Raw genomic sequence first — 3,687 nt, 5'->3', positions numbered from 1 at the left:
GCGAGGGTGAATGGAAGATTTGAAATTTCTTTTCAAACTAGAAATCTCTCAGCACAGCACAACACAACGGGAAATAAACTAAACAAATGTATTTTACTAAAGAAAACAATAGGAAACATGAGAGGACAAATAGAATATCTCTAGCTAGAAATCACAACTGGAAATAAACTATAGATATTAAATCTGAAGTTAGATAGAACCAATGGTGCTCAAAGGTGACAAGTTATTTTTTTCGACTAGTTCACTCTTCTACAAAAGAGCTACGTCTGGTTGGAGGGACTTGTGATTGAACACATGAGCAAAACTCTCTCTGTCCTATTCTCCTTGACAAAGTTTGTCAACTAGCATCAATTTACTCTAGAAACATCAGGCGATGTCCGTAACCTTCACAAAGTTTTCTTCGCAAACTGGAATTACTCTTGGTACTTAATTAAGACTTTGACGCCTAACCATCTAGACAGTTAACATTTCTCAAGAGTACTAGGGAAAGATTTCTCAACTTAGATCTGCGTGATGCTCAACCACTATCTAAGTTTACACTATGGGGTTTTCTCTCTGTGGATTCACTCAAAACGACTAAAGGGATGGTACTCAGACAGTTTTGTCAAAATATCACGGAGCGGACAACCATAATAGTAGGCGCAGAGTGGCTATTTGTAGCCAGAGCAATCCCAAGGGCGAAGTGACAAATTGGGGCATGTGGACCAACCAATGGCCAACCGACACGTTTACAACGGTTGGATTTCCAACTCAGACGACACCTTTACTTGAGGAACAAGTAAATCAGACTCCTCTACTAGAGTAATTCTCTTGCAGCCTAGAAGAAATTTGTCTCCGGCTAGTGAGTGATTATTTTTTGCACGAAGAGATTTCTCTCAACTCAGTTGGGATATATTTCGGTTAAGTGTCAGCAGGCATCAGTCTCGAAACACTTCAACGCCTCTTAATAGTATGGTGGCCCTACGACTCAAAGAAAGAAAATGAAACTACAAAATAAAAGAGCTACGTCTTCACGTTGTCTTCAGTCTGCTCTACTGCAGTCATTTTCTCTCGAACATCATGCTAACAATTGCTTCGACTCAGCAATAATTTTAGGGGTCGTCTCCGACACACAATCTTCTCGATAGCAAACTTCTCTGCGGCGTTTATAGCAAACTCCTCAATACTCTCGTCACAGATTCTGCAGTTAGGGTTGTGTGAGAGATCACACTCTGCAAGGGTGTCATCGGTTAGCATTCGGCCCTTAATCAGAAGCAAGAAGAAGGACCTGCATTTGGCCTCCACCTTGGCCTTCCACAGCTTGATATTATTTCTTGAAGGAATGCAAAGTAGGCAACGCATGGAATCTATCCATGGAATGATGCTGCAAAAGATGTTGTATAATGTTGTGATACTTAAATCTATTATTTGTGTGAAAGGCCACAACATTGAACAAGGCAGAGTTGGTCCTCCGACAAAATGATAATGGTGTTCGACCAGATAATTTTAAATACTGACACGGAAGAGTTAAGACGTTCTGCATTTTTCACAAATTAATGTTTTTCTTTTTAATAAAAAATTCAACTATTCTATTAAAAAATGGACGGAAGCGGCAACACGCGCCATCATGATCTAGTATAACATATTTCAGCAATTTCAACACTGAATTCCTAAATGTAAGAACTTGCCGGCGATGCTCCAGAATTCAGTTACCGTAGGGCTGCGCCTTCTTGGCTGCAGCCATGGAGCGCAATCTAGCAGCAATCTGGGTAAAGCTTGGGCGTTGTAATGGTTCTGCCGCCCAGCATTGCTCCATCAGAGATCTCCACTCTGGGTCACATGAGTCAGGCACCGGCGGCCGCAGAGTGTTCATCACAATACCACCTGACAGTAAAACCACAGTCTTCTATCAAAATTTGAATGCAAATGCAATTTCTAGGAGGGAATCACATATTCACACGATGGCTGATTTTGTACCCACCAAGAATAGCACCGTAATGTAAACCTGCATATGGTTCTTCTCCCGTGAGGATTTCCCACAGAACAATCCCAAAAGAGTAGACATCAACCTGGGGGAAACATGTCAGACAGTAATCCAATGTGCGAGTTGTACGCTAACTTGGCTGGATATAGGTATCTATATGGTACATACAGACAAAGATGGATTAGCAGACCTTTTCAGAGACCAAGCTGGTAGTCCCATTCAGAAGTTCTGGGGCCATCCATGGAAGCATTCCACTCACATCACAAGAGATGAGCGTGTGGCACTTTACTTTGGAAAGTCCAAGACCACCAACCTGCATCATCCAAGAGAATCACTGAAAATTAGATATAAAAAGAAATGGTGTTAGCCTAAATGATACTATATATGAAAGCCAATTTGTTCGCATGGGTCGATCCAGTTTCTTGACAGTTTGCATACGCAATGTTGCATTTGCATGTGGCAATGAAAAATATTAAACGGAAGCCTTAATCTGGTATGAATGTTGAGTAAATGATCCAGTAATAGATGAAAAAGTTCAGAAGCCAAAATTCAGAAGGAAAGAATGAATTAGTGGCAATGGTATTAGAAGAAAGAAAATGAAAGTGAAACTAAAATAAAATGTTTTGTTGTGAGAACATAGTACTGACGTTGGGTTAGAACTCAACACCACTGGCTCACTGCACATCAGTTGTTGCTCGCGGTGCATGGCTGTCAAACGCCGCTAACGTGGCCCGACCCAAAGACAGAGGGTATTATCCATCCGGGAGTGGATTGGTCTTATCCACTGCCCCCTCTCCGCACAAACCCTCACTAGCTCAAACCCTCACTCCCTCTTGCACCGCTGGCTTCTTGATAGATGAGTCGCCGGATCCATCACCAACCAGAACTTATATTGACATCCGGGAGTGGGACATCGACATGGTGAGTGAGATGACGTAGGCCGAGAATACAAAGCAGAAAAGGCGAGTGAGATCTTGACTTTCTATTATCATACAACATAGAAGTATTTAATCAGGGGAAAGCATCTAGCCATGGAGGCGCAAAACAAGGCGCACCGCACCGAGGAGGACCTCATCAGCGCCGACCAGGACTTCACGCAGGAGCAGCTGGCCATCAACCGCTCCTTAGTGTTCCTCCGGGAAGACGAGAAGATGTGCCGGCAGGAGATGTAACCTCCTCAGGCTCCGGCTCCGCCTGCTCCTCCATCCACGGAGGAATTCCGGATGGCAGACGCGCTCGTTAAGAATAGCGACATATTAGTTCGCTTCCTCCTAGCGAGCGGGAGGAGATCTTGTAGGAGCAGAGCCAGCCGCCTCCCGCTCCGGCTACTCCTCCATCGGACGTCGTAGAAGGCGCCGTCTGCGGTTACGGCCATGAGGATGTCATTGACATCTCAGATGATGACATGTAGGCGGCCCGATAGTGACAGAGGCGGCCGGCGGTGAGGAATCGGGTGCACGAATTAGTTGTAATTAGATGTTATTATTTTGTGATCGAATTGTACTGTTCAAATCTTTGTAATATATAGATGCCAACTAGTTTATTATTAACTAAGATTTAATTTAATTAATATTTTCACTAGATTAGTGTAACACGCTTATCTGACAGTCGTGGTTTACTGAATTGGCTGGACAGGGCTAGCCTAGTCGCACAGCTAACGGGCCTCAAGCTAGCCTGGTCACACAGCTAATGGGCCTCAGCCCATTAAGGTATTGACTAACGCA

General features: G+C 43.7%; 1 pseudogene; it reads right to left on the bottom strand.

Annotated features, from left to right (window-relative positions):
- Positions 1-406: 406 nt before the first annotated feature.
- Positions 407-3,687, bottom strand: part of LOC119335538 — a 10,418-nt pseudogene continuing 7,137 nt past the window's right edge.

The sequence above is a fragment of the Triticum dicoccoides genome, chromosome 7B (genome assembly GCF_002162155.2).
Source record: "Triticum dicoccoides isolate Atlit2015 ecotype Zavitan chromosome 7B, WEW_v2.0, whole genome shotgun sequence".
Classification (NCBI taxonomy): domain Eukaryota; kingdom Viridiplantae; phylum Streptophyta; class Magnoliopsida; order Poales; family Poaceae; genus Triticum; species Triticum dicoccoides.
This window is presented reverse-complemented; position numbering and strand designations above follow the sequence as displayed.